The 18,818-nt window shown below is 45.6% G+C and overlaps 1 protein-coding gene across 48 annotated transcripts in view; it reads right to left on the bottom strand.

The window, feature by feature from the left end:
• The window catches only part of ZNF254 (zinc finger protein 254), an 85,713-nt gene that overhangs the window by 47,199 nt on the left and 19,696 nt on the right, over positions 1-18,818 (bottom strand). For 7 of the 48 annotated variants that reach the window (XM_063658880.1, XM_063658881.1, XM_063658882.1 and 4 more), the window contains 6 exons: positions 17,747-18,419; positions 17,173-17,221; positions 15,772-15,948; positions 9,950-10,077; positions 8,095-8,278; positions 6,606-7,712 (listed from right to left, as the gene is read on the bottom strand). The gene's annotated coding sequence lies outside the window, so the exon portion shown is untranslated. Of the gene's footprint in view, positions 1-6,171; positions 7,713-8,094; positions 8,279-9,883; positions 9,928-9,949; positions 10,078-13,717; positions 15,542-15,771; positions 15,949-17,172; positions 17,545-17,746; positions 18,420-18,818 lie in introns of those variants that run through there. The other 41 variants (XM_063658893.1, XM_063658894.1, XM_063658897.1 and 38 more) reach the window with 19 other exon arrangements.

Below are 18,818 nucleotides of genomic sequence, written 5' to 3'. Positions count from 1 at the left end.
TCAATCTATGCTGTGGACTGTGTCCCCTTAGTGGAGTCACAGCCTCATCGGTATGTTGAATCTTGGTCTGAGAGTCATCAACCCACATATAGCCCAAATCCATGTATGAGAGTCAATTTTCCAGCTTTTGGCTACCTCCAGGTATGAGAATCAGAACTTCAACAGTGAGCTGTATTCATATGGAAAGATGACAATCTTTACTGTCGGCTGGGTGTGCATATAAGTGTCACAATGTCAACTGTGTTCTGGGCCTCATTATAAAACTCCCTGTACCACCTGTGGTCTTTATACAGTACTCATGAAAGTCACAATTTTCTCTGAAACTTTCTTCCTGGTATGGATTCATAATCATACCTGTGAACCTAAGTCCATGTATTTGAGTCAACATCTCTCCAAATGGCTGGGTCCCGAGAAGAGACTCTTCACCTGCCTATGAGCTGGATTTTGAAATGAGTCACCATGTTAACTGTAGTGGCATGATCACATGTAACAGAATTTTTACTGTGGACTGCATGCACCTGTGAAATTCAGGATCTCTCCAGTGGGCACTGTCCATGTGTCAGGGTGACAATGCTAACATTTGGTAGGTTGTGCATATGAGAAACACAGTCTCACCTGTGTGCTTGGTCTTGTGATGACACTCTCTGTACCATCCAAAGACTTTATATAAAATGTGAAAGAAAAGTAATCCTTTATGACGTTATTATCTAGAGAAGACCCAGGAATTTACCCATTTCTCCAAGTATAGTTACAAGTGCCAGTAACTCTCCTTTTGGCTGGTTTGTGATATTAGTGTCATCATCACAACTGTGAGCTTGGCTAAGGTATATGTCACAACCCAAACTGTGAGTAGAAAGAAAACAGGAGAGTAACATCACCTGGGTGCTGGGTCAGAAATATGTCACAATTTTTCCAGGGTAGGGATTAGACAGAGAGTCATATCACCTGGTTGCCTGACCAGGGTTATGTTACAGTTCTCTCCTGAAAGCAAGGCACAGACAACAAAGTCACATTACTTGGGTACTGGGCCAAGCTATATGTCACAATTTTCTCTGCAGGTAAGACCTGGGTACACACCTGGTTGCTGAACCCAGAGGTATGTCACAATTTTCTGTGTGGTCATGGTGCAGATGGAAGAGGAGAGTCACACCTCCAAAGCAGTGGATGCAGAGATGTGTCACAAGGCCTCTTGTGGGCAAGGCCCAGGCAAGAGCCTTTCACCCATTTGGTTTGACCCAGAAATATGTCTTAATACCCAAAATACACAGGGCTGATTTTAAAGAGGAGGGTAATAAGGCATGGCACAGTGGTTCACGCCTGTAATATCAGCACTTTGGGAGGCCGAGGCAGATAGATCACTTGAGGTCAGGAGTTTGAGACCAGCCTGGCCAACATGGTGAAACCCCATCTCTACGAAAAATACAAAAATTACCCAGGTGTGGTGGTGCATGCCTGTAACCCCAGCTACTCGGGAGGCTGAGGCAGGAGAATTGCTTGAACCCAGGAGGCGGATGTTGCAGTGAGCCGAGATCATGCCACTGCACTCCAGCCTGGGTGACAGAGCAAGACTACATCTCAGAAGGAAAAAAAATGAAAAAGAAAAACAGAAAGAGACTGATACCACCAGATGCTGGGTCCAGTGATATGTCACAATCCCCCCTTTATAGAGAGCTCAAGTAGAAAAGGACAGTTACATCACTTAGGTGATAAACAAAATGATTATGTCATAATTTCCCTATTAGAAGGGCTCAAGCAGGAGAATCACATCATCTACCTGTTGGACCCAGCCATATTTCAATATATACAATTTTTAATAAACACAATATACAATTTGTATATTGAAATATGGCTGAGTCCAAGACCTAGGTGATGTGACTCTCCTGCATGAGCCCTGCTAATAGGGGAATTATGACATATCATTTTGTTTATCACCTAAGTGATGTAACTCTCCTTTCCAACCTGAACCCTGTAGAAGCAGAGGAGAGTCACATCACCAAGGTGCTGGGCCCAGCAATACATCACAATCCCTCCTTGGGCAGAGCCCAAGCATTAGAAGAGATGTAGTCTCGCTCTGTCACCCAGGCTGGAGTGCAGTGGCATTAGAAGCATTATAGCTAGGTCAAAAAAATATGGCACAATACTTCCTGAAAAATGAAGGGTCCATGCAGCAGTCTACCTAAATTAGAGCTTCAGAGATATGTCAAAATGCCCTATGTGGGTGAGGCTCATGTGGAAGAGAAAAGTCACATAACCTAGGCCCTTCACCTAGTTATACGTCACAATCACCCCAGTGGGAAGCACCCAGGCATGGAGAAAAATTACGTAGGTGCTGAGACAAGTGTTCTGTCACAATCCCCACTGTTGGCAGGTCTCAGAGACAAAAAATAGTCATATCATCTTGTTTAGTAGGCCAGGGACATTCACTATGTCTCCTGTGGACAGGGAACAGGCAGAAGTATTACATCACCTGTGTGCTGTGCCTAGGGATTAGTCACTCCTCCTTCTTGGTCAGGGCCCAGGCAGGAGCAAAGAGTAACATCACGTAGGTACTTGGCCCAGATATGTTACAATATCTCTTAGGGAAAAGCCTATGTAAAAGTCGAGAGTAGGAGGCCTTCTCTTTTGGCTTTGGAGCTCCCCTCCCTCTGTCTCTGCACAGGGGAGCTTCTTCCTTCTGTCTTCTCCCTTCCTTCTTGCCTATTAAACTCTCCACTCCTTAAAACCAAGAAAAAAAAGTGGAGAGTAACATCAAATAGATGACGGGTTCAGAAATACGGCAAAAATGGCCCCTGTAGTCAGGATATAGGCAGGAGATTCATATTACCTGGGTGTTAGACCCAGCAATATATTACAATAGCCCATGTGGGCAGTGCATAGAAAGGACAAACACATTACCTGGGTGCAGGGACCAGTGATATGTCACAATGTGCTCTGTGACAGGAACAAGGAAAGAGTATAGGGTCATATCATCTAAATACTGGTTCAAACAATATGTCCCAATCCCATTTGTGTGCTAGGCCCAGGCAGGAGAGTCAAATTCCTCAGGTTTTGAGCAGAGATGTGTGTCACAATCACACATGCAGAAAGGCTCAGGAATAACATGAATAATTCCTCACATATTCCCATTCTAGGTATGAGAAGCAAGACCATTTGGAGGTTGGGTCTAAGTGCAGAAATCACAATCTCAATATGGATGAATTCATGAAAAAGAGCCTCAATCTCCCCTTTAGACTATGTCTTCTCAGTAAACTCATAGCCTCACAGGTGCGCTGAATCTTGGTCTGAGTCACCAGCCCAGCTGTGGACCAGATCCACACATGGGAGTCAATTTTGCAACTTTCCACTGCCTCCAGGGTTGAGACTCAGAACTTCAGAAGTAGGTTGTGTTTTTCTAAAAGGATGACATATTTACTGTTGACTGGTTGTGAAAACCAGTATCACAATGTCGCCTGTGTGCTGGGCCATGTAAGGGCATTCAATGCATTACCTGAGGACTTTATGCAATATGCATGTGAGTCGCAATCCACTCTAAGACATTTGTGATGGTATGGACCCTTGATAGTACATGCTGCTCTAATCCCAGAAATGAGAGTCAACATCTCTCCAATTGCCTGATCAATATAGGAGAGTCCTCATCTGCCTATGAACTACATTTAGAAGTGAGTCATCATTTGTAGCTTTAGAAATGAGCCATTCCTGGCTGGATGTTTGCATATCACAGTCACAATTCCAACTGTGGACTGCATCTGTATATGAGATTTAGGACCTCACCAGTGGGCTCTGTCTATCTTGAGGTTACAATTGTAATGAGCAGCAGGATGTTTTTATTTCTTTCTTCTTTTGAGACAAAGTCTCGCTCTGCTGCCCAGGCTGGAGTGTAGTGGTGTGATCTCGGCTCACTACAACCTCTGCCTCCTGGGTTCAAGTGATTCTCCTGCCTCAGCCTCCTGAGTAGCTGGGACTATAGGCATGTGCCATCACGTCTGGCTAATTTTTTGTATTTTTAGTAGAGATGGGGTTTTACCATGTTAGTCAGGATGGTCTCAATCTCCTAACCTTGTGATTCGCCCACCTCGGCCTCCCAAAGTGCTGAGATTACAGGCATGAGCTGGCCTCCCAAAGTGCTGAGATTACAAGTGTGAGCCACCACACCTGGCAGGATATTCTTTTTTTTTTTTTTTTGAGATGGAGTCTCACTCTGTCATCAAGGCTGAACGGCAGTGGTGTGATCTCGGCTCACTGCAACCCCCGCCTCCTGGGTTCAAGCAATTCTCCTGCCTCAGCCTCCTGAGTAGCTTGGATTACAAACACCCACCACCATGCCTGGCGAGTTTTTATATTTTTAGTAGAGATGGGGTTTCACCATGTTGGCCAGGCTGGTCTTGAACTCCTGACCTCGTGATCCACCTGCCTCGGCCTCCCAAAGTGCTGGGATTACAGGCTTGAGCCCGGCCAGGATGTTCTTTTAAGAAACACAATCTTGGGCTGGGAGCAGTGGCTCACACTTATAATCCCAGCACTTTGGGAGGCCAAGGCGGGCGGATCACCTGAGGTCAGGAGTTCAAGACCAGCCTGGCCAACATGGTGAAAACCCATCTGTAATAAAAATACAAAAATTAGCTAGGCTTGGTGGCATGCATCTGTAGTCCCAGCTACTCGGGAGGCTGAGGCAGGAGAATCACTTGAACTCTGGAGGCAGAGGTTACAGTGAGCTGAGATCATGCCACTGCACTTTAGCCTTGGTGACAAAGCGAGACTCCATCTCCAAGAAAGAAAAGAAAAGAAACGCAATATCATCAGTGTTTTTGTCCCTTGATGACACTGTCTGTGCCACCTGAGGGCTTTATAGAATATATGAGAGAGTGGTAATTCTCTATGACCTTGGCAAAAAGAGGAGACAAAGGATCGTGTTTGTTTTCCTAAGCCTAGCTAGGAGAGAAAGTAACTCTTTTATTGCCTGGTTCAAGGTATAAGAATCATCATAGCAACTGCAAGCTGAAGCAAGATATATGTCCCAGTGACACTGGTGGGTAGGAAGTGAGCAGAAGAGTGACATCACCTGGGTCTCATCTAAAGGTATGTCACAATCTTTTTTGAAGGCAAGGACCAGACAGGAGAGTCATATCACATCATCTAGGTTCTTGGCCGGGGATGGATTAAAATCTAATCCTGTAAGATGGCCGCAGGTAGACTGGGTGCAGTGGCTCAGGCTGGTAGTCCCAGCACTTTGGGAGGCCAAGGCAAGTGGATCACCTGAGGTCAGGAGTTAGAAACCAGCCTGGCCCACATGGTGAAACTCCACCTCTTCTAAAAATACAAAAATTAGAACGGTGTGGTAATACATGCCTGTAATCCCAGCTACTTGGGAGGCTAAGGCAGGAGAACTGCTTGAACCCAGGAGGCAGATGTTGCAGTGAACCAAGATCACATCGCTGCACTCCAACCTGGGCAACAGAGTGAGACTCTGCCTCAAAAAAAAAAAAAAAAAAAAGACTAGATAGGCACAGGCCACAAGTCACATCACCTGGGTGCTGGGCCTAGTGATATGTTACAACGCTCTCTGTGAGCAACACCCTGAGAGGATAGACACACACCTGGTGGCTGATCCCAGTGATATGTCACAATCTTTTCTTTGTGTATGGTGCATGTAGGTGAGGAGAGCCACATTTCTTAGGTGATGGATGCCAAAATATGTCACGAGGCCATCTGTGGGCAGGGCCCAGGCAGAAGCCTCTCATCCCCTAATGTCAGATGCAGTGATATGTAACAATATGTAAAATATGAAAGGTCCAGCCAAAAGATGAGTTACATCATCTAGGTGCTGGACCCACTGACACAACACAATTCCCTTGTGGCAGGGTAGAGGCTGATGAAGAGTCACATCACTACCTAGGTGATGAATAAAAAGTTATTTCATTATACTCTTGTGGCCAGGGCTTATGTAGAAGACTCACATTACCTGGGTGAAAGACCCAGCTACATGTCACAATGCAAAATGTTTGTAGGGCCCAGGCAAGAGAAAAGAGTCCCATTACGTAGGTGCTGGGCCCAGTGATGCATCACAATCCCTTTTCGCAGAGGAAGGGTCGCATCACCTAAATGCTGCATTCAGCAACATGTCACAATACCCTCTGAGAGGACAAGCTGGAAAGAAAAGTCACATCACCTAGGTAAAAGACCCAGAAATATTTAATAATGCTATCTTTTCGTAGGGCTCAGGAAGAAAAGAGGAGTCAGATAACGTAGGAGCTGGGCCCAGCTATATGGCACAATCACTACAGTAAGCAAGGCCTTGGCATGAGAGGACAGTCACATCAGATATGTGCTGGGCCCAGCGATATGTCAAATTTCCTACTGTGGACTGCTCCAGAAAGATAAAAAGAGTCCTGTCATTTAGGTAACTGACCCAGAGATATGTCACAATGACCATTTCGGCAGGAACCAAGCAGAAGAATCACATCCTCTGTGTGCTGGGCCCAGCAATAAGTCACTCTTGCTTCTGTTAGCACGACCCAGGCCCAAAGGTATATTAAAAGCTAACCTACGGACAAAGTGAAGATAAGAGAGGAGAGTCACATAAAATAGTTGACAGGCAGAAAACTCACATCATCTAGGTGTAGGGCCCAGCAATATGTCACAATGTCTTACGTGGGCAGGTCCAAGAAAAAAATATATCCCTTTGGTGCTTAGTTCAGTAATATTTCACAATCTTTCCTGCAGGAAAAAACTAAGAAATAAAAGAAAAAAATTAGCTATACGCTGTGAAAGGTCACAATTTTTCCTGGGAGCAGAGACCAGGTAATACAAGAGAGTCACATCACCTGTAGGATTGGTGCAAAGACATTTGTATTTTTATTTTTTTTTATTTTTTGGAGATGGAGTCTCACTCTGTTGCCCAAGATGGAGTGCAATGGTGCGATCTTAGCTCATTGCAACCTCCACCTCCTGGGCTTAAGCAATTATCCTGCCTCAGCCTCCTGAGTAGCTGGGACTACAGGCACCAATCACCACACCTGGCTGATTTTTGTTTTTTGTTTGTTTGTTTGTTTGTTTTTAGTAGAGACGGGTTTTCACCATGTTGACCAGGCTGGTCTCGAACTCCTGACTTTGTGATCTGCCCACCTTGGCCTCCCAAAGCGCTGGGATTACAGACATGAGCCACCGTGCCCAGCCACAAAGACATTTCAAAATGCCTCCTGTAAGCAAGGCCTAGGCATAAAAGTTACATCACCTGAGTGTTAAACCCAGCAATATGTCACAATGCCCCAAGTGGGCAAATCACAGGCAGAAGAGTCACAAATTGTCACTGCAGGGCCCAGCAATATGTCACAATGTTCCCTGAAGGCAAACCTAAAAGAAGAATCACACAAGCTAGGTGCTGGGTGTAGCAATATGCTACAGTTTCCCTGTAAGCAGGGACCAACAGAAGAAGAGAGTCACATCATCTGGATGCTGGGCCCAGTAATATGTCAACCATCTTTCCTGTAATAAAGACCCAGGCAGGAGAAACATATCATCTGGTCGCTGACCACAGCAATATGCCACAACTTTCTGTGTAGGCAGGGTGTAGGCAGAAAAGGAGAGTCATATCTCCTGGATGAGGAATGCAGAGACATGTCACAATGCCCCCTGTAGGAAGGGCCTAGGTAGGAGACTCCCATCCCTTAGGTGTTGAGTTCTGCAATATGTCACAATACCCAAATACGCAGAGCCTGAAAAAAAGAGGAGAGTCACATCACCTAGATGCTAGGCCAGTGATCTGTCACAATTTCTCTGTGAGCAGAGACCAGGCAGGAGAAGAGAGTAACATTACCATGGTGATGGGCATTGAGTTATGTCACAAGGTCCCCTGTAGGCAGGCCCAGAAAAAAAGTTACATCCATCACCCAGGTGATGAACCCAACAATATTTAACAATGTCTAATGTGATATATTGTGCCACAACATGTAAGGCACATTTGGGAGAGTCACATAAACATGGGTGCAGGATTCAGCAATAATTGACAATACCCAAAATTTGCAGGATCCCTCCCACAAAAAAAGAGGAGAGTCAAATCACCAAGGTGCTGGATTCAGCAATAAATCACAATCTTACCTTTGGACTGAGACCAGGCAGCAAAATCAAATCACTCGGGTGCTGAACATAGGCATATGTAACAATCACACCCACAGGAATGTCCAGTAATGAATTAACAATCCCGCACAGGTCCCAGTTCTAGGTATGAGTCACCACACCATTACATCTGTGTGCTTGGCCAAGTTATATGTCACAATTCCACCTGTGGGTAGAGAACAAGCACAAGAGTCACATCAACTGTGTGCCGGGCCAGGGTTATGTCACAATCTTCCCTGACAGCATGCACCAGCAAGGAGAGTCACATCACAGAGTTCTCAACCAGAGATGTTATAATCCTCTCCTGAAAGCAGGGCACAGGAAGAAGAGTATGATCACCTGGGCGCTGGGCTCAGCTAAATGTGTCACAAGGCTCACTGTAGGCAAAGCCCAGAAAGGGCTTAGACAAAACACCTAAATGTGTCACAAAGCTCACCGTAGGCAAAGCCCAGAAAGGGATAGACAAAACACCTGGTTCCTGGGCCCAGCAATATATCACAATCTTCTCTATAGGAAGAATGCAGGTAGAAGTAGAGGGTTTCATCTCCCATGTGATGGATAAAAAAATATATTCCAAGGCCCTCTATGGGAGGGGCTCAGGCAGAAGCCTTCCAACCCCTAGGTGTTTGTTTCAGTGATGTGTCACAATAACCAAAATATGCAGGTCTCAGGCAAGTGAGAAGAGCCATATCACCTAGGTGCTAGGTCCAGTGATCTGCCACAAATTTTTCTTTTGGCAGTGCTCAAGCAGAACAGAAAAGTCAAATCGCCAAGATAATGAATGAAAAGATATGTCAGAATAGTTCTGTGTGAGAGCCCAAACAGGAAAGTCTCATCATCATGTTGCTGGACCCAGAGACATATTGAAATACATGATGCCAGCCAGGTGCAGTGGCTCATACCGGTAATCTCAGCACTTTAGGAGGCCGAGGTGGGTGGATCACCTGAGGTTGGGAGTTCGAGACCAGCCTGACCAACATGGAGAAACCCCATCTCTACTACAAATAGAAAAATTAACCGGGCTTGGTGGCACATGCCTGTGATCCCAGATACTCGGGGGGCTGAGGCAGAAGAATTGCTTGAACTGAGATGAAGGTTTTGGTGAGCTGAGACTGCACCATTGCACTCCAGCCTGGGCAAAAAGAGCAAAACTCCATCTCAAAAACAAACAAACAAACAAACAAAAAACACAAAAAAACATGATGCATGCAGGTCTCAGGCACAAGAGGAGAGTAACATCACTTAGGTGCTGGATGAGCCCAAATGCACATCACGATTTCTTCTTAAGCACACCCCAAGCAGTAGCAGAGACTCCTATCATCTAGGATCTTGGTCCAGCAGTATTTCACAATACTCCTGAGGGGTGGGCCTAGGTAAAAAAAGTCACATTACCTAGGTGAGAAGCCTAGAGATATATCACAATGTCCTTTGTGGGTAGCACTTATAAAGGAAGACACAGCCTAGGTGCTGGGCTCAGCTTTATGTTCCAGTCACCCCAGTGGAAAGAGGCCAAGAATGAGAGAGTCACATCACATAGGAGCTATGTCGTGTCATATCACAATTCCCACTGTGGACAAACCCCAGAAGAAAAGAGTCACATCGTCTAGGTGGGAGGCCCAAACATATATCACAGTGACTCCTGTGTGCAGGGACCAGGCAGAATAATCACACCACTGTTTTGCTTGCCCCACCAATACGTCACTCTCTATTCTGTGGGCATGGCCCAGGCAGAAGAGGAATGTCACATCATGTAGGTGAAACGGGCATTTACCTCAGCTTTGCCCATAGGAGAGATTGTAATGGGACAAGAAATATCGTAGGTAAAACGGGCATTTACCTCAGTTTTGCCCATAGGAGAGATTGTAATGGGTCAAGAAATATGTCACAGTGCTCCCTGTGGTCAGGCTTCAGGCAGAGGACTCACATCTTCTTAGTGCTGAGCCCAGCCGTATGTCTCAATGCTTTCTAAGGGCAGAGCCAAAGCAAAAAAAAAAAGTAACATCACCTTAGTGTTAGGCACAGTCACATGTCATAATCTCTTTTGTGAGCAGAACCTAAAAAAAAGTGTCACATCAGCTAGGTGCTGGGCCCAACACTATGTCCCAGTACCCCCTGTGACTAGGGACAGGCAGGAAAAGTAAGTCACATTTACAGGGTGATTGGTGAAGACATATATTACAATCCCCTCTGTAGACAGGTCCAGGATGAAGTGTTACATCACCTGGTCGTTGGACTCAGCCTATGTGTTTAGGGCACAAGCAAAAGATTAACATAACATAGGCCCAGCAATATGTCACAATACATCTGTGGGCAGCACCAAGGCAGAAGAGCCGACTCACACCACCTGGGTGCAACACCCAGCAATATGTCACAATGACCACTGTCGGCTGTATCAAGGCAGAATAGAATCACATCACCAAGGGTCTGGGCCCGGTGATATGGCACTGTGGACTGGGCCCAGGAAAAGACAAATAACTCGGATGCTGGGCTAAGATGTATGTCACATGACACTTGTAGAAAGGTCTTGTGATGACATTAACAATTACACTCATGTCCTGAGTCAAGGGATGACAGTCAACACTTCCTGCATTTTGGGTCTAAGTACAGGGGTCACAGTCTCAATGGTGGACTGGATTTGTGCATGAGAGCCTCAATTTCTTTTGCAAATTATGTGCCTTAGTCTGGGCAAGGTGGCTCACACCTGTAATCCCAGCACTTTGGGAGGCCGAGGTAAGCGGATCACTTGAGATCAGGAGTTCAAGACCAGCCTGACCAACATGGTGAAACCCCAGTTCTACTACAAATACAAAAAATTAGCTGGCGTAGTGGTGGGCACCTGTAATCCCAGCTACTCAGGAGGCTGAGGCAGGAGAATCACTTGAACCTAGGAAGCAGAGTTTGCAGTGAGCCAAGATCGTGCCACTGCTCTCCAGCCTAGGTAACAAGAGCAAAACTCCATCTCAAAATAAATAAATTATGCTCCTTAGTGAAGTTGCAGTCACAAAGGTGTGTTGAATTTTGGTTAATGAGTCACTAACCCAACTGTGGACAAAAATCCACAAATGAGAGTCAATTTTCCAACACTCAACTGCCTCCAAAAGTGAGATTCAGAACCTCAAAAGAAGAGTGTGTTTAAGTGGATGACAATCTTTGGTATTGACTGGGTGTGAATATAAATTTCAGTCTCACCTGTGTGCTTCTCTCTGTCAGGGCACTCTCTTGTGGACTATATATGGTGTGCCTGAGAGTTGCAAACTGCTCTGAACACCAAGTCTAGGTATGACATTCAACATCTCTCCAATTGTCTGGGTCCAGAGAGGAGAGTCCTCACCACTATGAGCTGGGTTTAGAAATGATTCACCATCTCAAGTGTGGCCACATGTTCACTATGATAGTCACAATTTTAACTATGGACTGCATCCATCCATGAGAATTATGACCTCATCAGTCAGTGGGCTCTTTCATGTGTGAGGATGACAATCCTAAAAACTGGCAGGGTGTGCTTACATGAAACATGATCTAACCTTTTTGCTGGGTCCTATGGTACAGAAGACATGCTCTGTACCATCCGAGTGCTTTACACAATATACAAGAGAGTGGTAATTCTCTATAACCTTCATACAGAGAAGAGACCAGGATTTTACTCCTTTTTCTTTTTTTTTTTTTTTTTTTTGTGAGACAGAGTTTCGCTCTTGTTGCCCAGACTGGAGTGCAACGGTGTGATCTCAGCTCACCACAACCTCCACCTCCTGGGTTCAAGCGATTCTCCTGCCTCAGCCTCCCGAGTAGCTGGGATTACAGTTACGTGCCACCATGCCTGGCTAATTTTTTGTATTTTTAGTAGAGACAGGGTTTTTCCATGTTGGTCAGGCTGGTCTTGAACTCCCGACATCAAGTGATCCATCCACCTCTACCTCCCAAAGTGCTGGGATTATAGGCGTGAGCCACCACACCCAGCCAGGAATTTTACTCCTCTTTCTAAGCCTACCTGTGAGAGACAGTATCTCTTCTATTGGCTGGTATGAGGTATTAAGGTCACCATCAAACCTGTGAGCTGGGCCGAGATATATGTTACCAACCAACTTCTTGGCACAAACCACCCAGGAGAGTGACATCACCTGGATGCTGGGCAAATTATATGTATTTTTTTTCCCTGAGGGCTGTGAAAAGGCAGGAGAGTCACATCATCTGGGTTTTCAACCAGTGGCATGTTACAATTTTCTGCTGAAAGTTATGCACATGCAGGAGAGACACGTCACCTGGTGGCTGGGCCCTGCAGTGTGTTATAACCTTTCCTGTGGGCAGGGCGCAGGTAGAAAAGGCATCACATCTTTTATGTAATGGATGCAGATATATGTTACAAGAACCCCTGTGGACAGGGCTGAGGTGTTTGGCCCAGTGAAATGTCACAATAACCAAAATATGTGGTTGTTAGACAGAAGAGTCACATCACCTAAGTTCTGGTTCCAGTGATATGTCACAATCTTTCCTTTTGACAGGGATCAGAGAGGAGTCACATCACTTAGGTGATGAACAAAAATAAATGTCTCAATAACCCCATGCTCACGGTCCATGTGAGAGAGTTGAATCACCTACGTGTTGAACCTAGTGAAATGTCAAAATATACAATTTATGCAGGGCCCAGGCAGGAGAAGACAGTACCTTCACCTAGGTGTCAGGCCCAGTGATACATCACAATACCTTCTGTGACAGAGTCCAAGCAGTGGAGAAGCATCACGTTACCTAGGTGCTGAGTCAAAAACTATGTCACAAAAATCACTGAGGGTAGGGCCCGGGCAGGAGTCAAATTACCTAAATTAGGGGCTCAGGGATATGTTGCAATGACCTCTGTGGGTAGGACTCAGGAGAAACAGGAGAGTCACACAATCAAGGTGCTAAGTAAAGCTATATGACACAATCACCCAAACTGATAGACCCAGGCAAAAGAAAGGAGTCATATCACATAGGTGTTGGGCCAAGTGATGTGTCACAATCCTCATTATGGACAGTTCCCAGGAAGAAAAGGAGAGTCACATCATCTAGATGATGAACCTAGAGATGTCAAAATAAGCCATGTGGGCTGGGATCATGCAGAAGAATAGAATCATTTGTGTGTTGATCCTAGTATAAGTCACTCTCTTTTTTGTGCACATGGACCAGGCAGGAGAGTCATAACATCTAGGTGCTGGGCCCAGAGATAGGTCACAAGTTCTACTATTGGCAAAGCCCAGGTAAGAAAGTAGAGTCACATCAAATAGTTGATGGGCCAAGAGATATGTCACAATGCCCCCAGTAGGCAGGGTTTAGGCAGGAGACAAATCACATTGATGCTGGGCACTGTAGTATGTCACAATGTCTTTTAAGGGCAGGGCCAGGCAAAATAATTTCAGTGATAGGCCTAGTGATGTTTTAGTTTTTTGTGAGCAGAATCTATGAAGAAGAGGCAAGTCATAACAGCTCGGTGCTGAAACCAGCAATAGATATCATTATCCCCCAGTGAACAAGGACTAGGCAGGTGAAAAGATTCACATCACCTTGGTGATTGGCACAATGGTATGTAACAATATCCCTGGAAGGCAGTGGCCTGGCAGGAATGTGACATCACCTGGGTATTGAAACCAGCTTCATAATAGCCTAAGTAGACAGGGCACAGGTGGCAGAGTTCCATCACCTGGGTGCTGAGCCCAAGGATATGTCACAATATTCCTGTGGGCAAGGCTCAGGCAGGAGAGAAACATTTTCTAATTGCTGGATCCAGTGATGTCACAATCTTCTCTGTGGGAAGAATGCAGGTAGAAGAGAAGAGTCACATCTTTCTAGGTAATGAGGCCAGAGACATGCCACAAAGCCTCCTGTGGGCAGGGCCCAGGCAGGAACCTCTCATCCCCTAGGTGTCAGTCCCAGAGATACGTCCGATATTCATAATATGCCATGCCCTGGCAATAAAGGCAAGTTACATCACCTAAGTGCTAGGGCCAGGGATATGTCACAATTCCTCTTTCATCAAGACCCAGGCATAAGTGGAGAGTCACACCACTCAGGTGATGAAAGAAAAGATACATCATCATACCCCTGTAGGCAAAGCCCATGCAGGAGAGTTACATCACCTAGGTTGTGGCCCCAGTGATGTGTCAAAATACACAATGTATGCAGGGTTTAGGCAGGAGAAAAGAGTAACATCACCTAGGATCCTGGCTAAGCAATATATCAAACTCTCTTTTTGGGAATATTCCAAGTAGTAGAGGAGAGTCACATCACCTAAGTTCTCAGTCTAGCAATATGTCACAATGCTCCCTGTGAAAATGACTGAAGAATAAGAGGAGAGTAACATAACCTAGGGGCTAGGCCAAGCTATGTGTCACAATCACACCTGTGAGCAGGGCCTAGTCATGAGAGGAGAGTTGCATCAAGTAAGTTCTGGGCCACACGATATATCACAATCCCCATATGGACAGGTCTCAGGAAGACATCACCTAGGTGCTGGGCCCAGGAACATGTGACAATGTCTCTTATAGGCAAACACAGGGTAGGAAATGGGAGGGGATATTAAACATCTGATGGGCCAAGAGGTATGTCACAATGCCCTCTGTGGGCAGGATCCAAGCTGGAGACACACATCACCTTGGCGCTGGGGCCATGAATATTTTATAGTGCCTTCTGAGGGCAGGCCCAAGGCAAAAGAATAATGTCATTATGCTGTTGGGCCCAGCGGTATGTTACAATCTTTGCTGCAGGTGGAACCTAGAAAGGAGAGGAGTCACACCAGCCAGGTACTGGGCCTAGCAATATGCCACAAGATGTTTTGTGAGAAGGAACTAGGCAGTAAAAGGCAGTCACATCACCTGGGTGGTGAGCACAGAGATGTGTGACAATGGCTCCTGCAGGCAGAACCTAAATAAGGGAGTTACATTTTCTGGGTTTTAGACCCAGTAATATGTCACAATGAACCACGTGGGCAAAGCAGAGGAGAGTTAACATGATCTAGGGGTGATGGCAGCAATATTTTACAATGCTTACTGTGGTCAGCACCAAAGCAGGAGAGAAAACTCCCATCACTGGCCGGGCACGGTGGCTCACGACTGTAATCCCAGCACTTTGGGAGGCCAAGGCAGGTGGATCACCTGAGGTCAGGAGTTCGAGACCAGCCTGACCAACATGGAGAAACCCTGTCTCTATTAAAAATACAAAAATTAGCCAGACATGGTGGCGCATGCCTGTAATCTAAGCTACTTGGGAGGCTGAGACAGAATTGTTTAAACCCAGGAGGCGGAGGTTGCCTTGAGCCAAGATTGCGCCATTACACTCCAGCCTGGGTAACAAGAGCGAAACTCTGTCTCAAAAAAAAAAAAACAAAAAACAAAGAAAGAAAGAAAAAGAAAACTCCCATCACCTGGATGCAAGGCCCAGTGATATGTCCCAATGCCTAATGTGGAAAGCACAGAGGCAAGAAAATAGAGTCACATCACCTAGTTTCTGGTCCAGCGATATGTCACGATTCCATCTGTGGGTTAAATCCAAGCAGGAGAGAAACTCACTTGGGTTCTACACAGAGGCATGTGTCACAATCACACATGCAGGAAGGTCCAAATGAAATTAACAATCCTGTACATAACCCACTTCTGTGTGCAGCAGCAAGGCAGGAGAGGAGACTCACATTACCTGGATGCAAGGCTCTGAGATATGTTAATGTCTTTTTTGAGTAGCACCAAGGCAGGAGAATAGTTACATCATCTAGGTGCTGGGTCCAGCAGTGTGGCACAATCCTATTTGTAGGCTGGGCCAATTCTGAAGAATCACAATACTCAGCTGCTGGGCAGAAGTGTGTCAAAACCGCACCTGAAGGAAAGACCAAGGATGAGACTAACAATCCTGTGTATACCCCAATTCTTGGTATGAGAGTCAACACCTCCTGTATGTTAAATCCAAGTACACAAGTCACATTTTTAGAATGAATTGAATCACTGAATGAGAGACTCAATCCCTCTTACTGGCTGTGTCACCTTAGTGGAATCACAGACTAACAGTGTGTTCAATCTTGGTCTGAAAGTCACTAACTAAACTTTGGACTGGATTCACTTATAAGAGTAAATTTTCCAACTTGCAACTGTCTCTGGATATGAGATTCAGAACATCCAGTGGATTGTATTCATGTGAAAAGAGGACAATCTTTACTGTCGGCTGGGTGTGCATGAGTGTCAAAACCTCAACTGTACACTGAGCCTAGTTAGAACACTCTCTGTACCAACCGAGGAATTTATAAGGTTCCCATGAGAGTCGCAATCTTTTGTGACTGGGAGACAATTGTGCTGGTATCGACCCATGATCATACCTGTGGCTCTATGCCCAGATGAGAGTTAACACTTCTATAATGACTGGGTCCAGATATGAGAGTTGTCGCCTGCCTATAAGCTAGGCTTACTAATGAGTCACCACCTCAGCTGTTGCCTGATGTTCACATACGACAGTCACAAATTCAACTCTGCACTGCATCCACATGTAAGATTTAAGACCTCTCCAGTAGGCTTTGTCCATGGATGAGGGTGATAATCTTAACAACTGGCAAAGTGTGCATACATAAATCACAATCCCATCTGTTTTCTAGAGCCGTTATGACACTCTGTGTACCACTTGAGGGCTTTATACAATATGTGAGAGAGTGTAATTTTCTCTGACCTTCCTAAAAAGAGGAGAGTGAGAATCTTACCCATGTACCTAAGCCCACATATAAGAGATAGTATGTCACCTATTGACTGATTTCAGATATGAGAGCCAACATTGCACCTACGATCTGAAAAAAGATGTATATCACAATCTCCCCTGTGGATAGGGAGTGAGCAGGAGACTTATATCATCTGGGTAATAGGCTAGGTATATGTCACAATCTTCTCTGAGAGAAGGCACCAGGCAGAAGAATTAAAACCTGGGTGCTCAGTCAGGGATATGTTAAATTTCCTCCTGAAACCAGGGCACGGACAGTACAGTCACATCACCTGGGTGCTGAGACGAGTGATATGTCACAATGCTCCCTATGAGCAAAGCTCAGGCAGGAGAAACACATACCTGATTTCTGGGCCAGAAGATACGTCACAATCTCTCATTGTGGGGAAACCTTGGTAGAAAAGGAGAGTCACATCAAATAGTTGATGCTCTTAAAGATATGTCACAATGCTCTGTTGTCATGGTCCATACAGGAGACTCATGTCACCATGTTGCTGGGCCCAGCAATATGTCACAATGCCTTTTGAGGTCCAGGCCAAAGCAAAACAGTAATGTCACATTGGCACAGAGCTCCACAATATGTCTCAGTCTCCAGAACTTATCATGCAGAACTTATGATGGAAGAAGAATCACACTTGTTTGGTACTGAGCCAAGGGGTATGTCACAATTCCCTCTGTGAGCAGGGACCAGGCAGGAGAAGAGAGTCATATCACCTGGGTAATGAGTGGAAATATATGTCATAATGCTCCTTTTTGGCAGCAGAGTTACATTACCAGGGTGTCGAACCCAGCAATATGTCACAATTGCTGATGTGGTCGGGGAACAGGCAGGAGAGTCACATAACCTGGGTGTAGGGCTCAGAGACATGTCCCAATGCCTTCTGTAGGCAGTGCCAAGGCAGGGGAGGAGACTCACATCATTTAAGTGTAAGGTCCAGTGATATGTCACAATGTCCACTGTGAGCAGCACCAATGCAGAAAAATAGAATCATATCCCCTCAGTTCTGGGTTTAGCAATATGTCACTATTCCATCTGTGGGCTGGTCTTAGGCAAGAGAGTCAGATCACTCAGGTGTTGGGCAGAGAAAAATGTTACAATTAAACCTGTGGGAAGGTGCAGAGATGAAATTAACAATCCCACACATGTTCTGGTTTTAGGTAAAGGAGGTTAACCCTTCCTATATGTTCTAAGAACAGGAGTTACAATGTCAACAGTGGACTAAATTTGTACCTGACAGCCTATACTCCTCCTGTGGACTTTGTCTAATTAGTGAAGTCACAGCCTCATAGGTGTGCTGAATCTTGCTCTGAGTGTCACCAACTCACCTGTGGACTGGATCCACATATGAGAGTCCATTTTTCCACCTTTGACTTCCTCTATGTGTGATCCAGAACTTCAAAAGTGGGCTGTGTTTATGTGAGAATATGATGATGTATACTGTTTGATGGGTGTCCATATAACAGTGAAAATCTCCAGGCCGGCTGCAGTGGCTCACACCTGTAATCCCAGCACTTTGGGAGGCTGATGCAGGCAGATCACGAGGTCAGGAGATTGAGACCATTCTGGCCAGCATGGTGAAACCCTGTTTCTACCAAAAATAGAAAAATTAGCTGGGCATAGTGGTGTGTGCCTGTAATCCCAGCTACTCAAGAGGCTGAGGTAGGAGAATCACTTGAACCCGGAGGCAGAGGTTGCAGTAAGCTGAGATCACGCCACTGCACTCCAGCTGGGGTGACAGAGCAAGACTTCATCTCAAAAGAAAAAAAGAAGAAGAAAAAAAAGAAAATCTCCTCTGTGTGCTGGGTCTTGTTAGTACACTCCTTTTTTTTTTTTTTTGGTGAGACAGAGTCTCGCACTATGACCAGGCTGGAGTACAGTGGCATGATCTCAACTCAATGCAACCTCCACCTCCCAGGCCGAAGCGATTCTCCTGCCTCAGGCTCCTGAGTAGCTGGGATTACAGGTGCCCACCACCATGCCCAGCTAA

The sequence above is a fragment of the Pongo pygmaeus genome, chromosome 20 (genome assembly GCF_028885625.2).
Source record: "Pongo pygmaeus isolate AG05252 chromosome 20, NHGRI_mPonPyg2-v2.0_pri, whole genome shotgun sequence".
NCBI classification, from domain to species: domain Eukaryota; kingdom Metazoa; phylum Chordata; class Mammalia; order Primates; family Hominidae; genus Pongo; species Pongo pygmaeus.
Note: the sequence above shows the minus strand (reverse complement) of the source record. Positions and strands in the feature narration are given on the sequence as shown.